We start from the raw sequence: 214 nt of genomic DNA on the forward strand, positions 1-214 counted from the left end.
ACCCAATAGCACATACTACTAAAAAAGTATATTTTTATGAAAATGGTTTATTTAGATGAAGCAGGGTTTTTCATATGAGCTTGTTTATGCAATATATTTATATAGAGACCTACATTGTTTGGGGGTATAGTTTTCCAGGTCACTCATCCTGGAAGCCAAAAAACTTTTTATTACTTACTTTTCTATCCAGACCCTCTCCTATTCATATTCCAGT

This window comes from Xenopus tropicalis, chromosome 7, assembly GCF_000004195.4.
Source record: "Xenopus tropicalis strain Nigerian chromosome 7, UCB_Xtro_10.0, whole genome shotgun sequence".
Classification (NCBI taxonomy): domain Eukaryota; kingdom Metazoa; phylum Chordata; class Amphibia; order Anura; family Pipidae; genus Xenopus; species Xenopus tropicalis.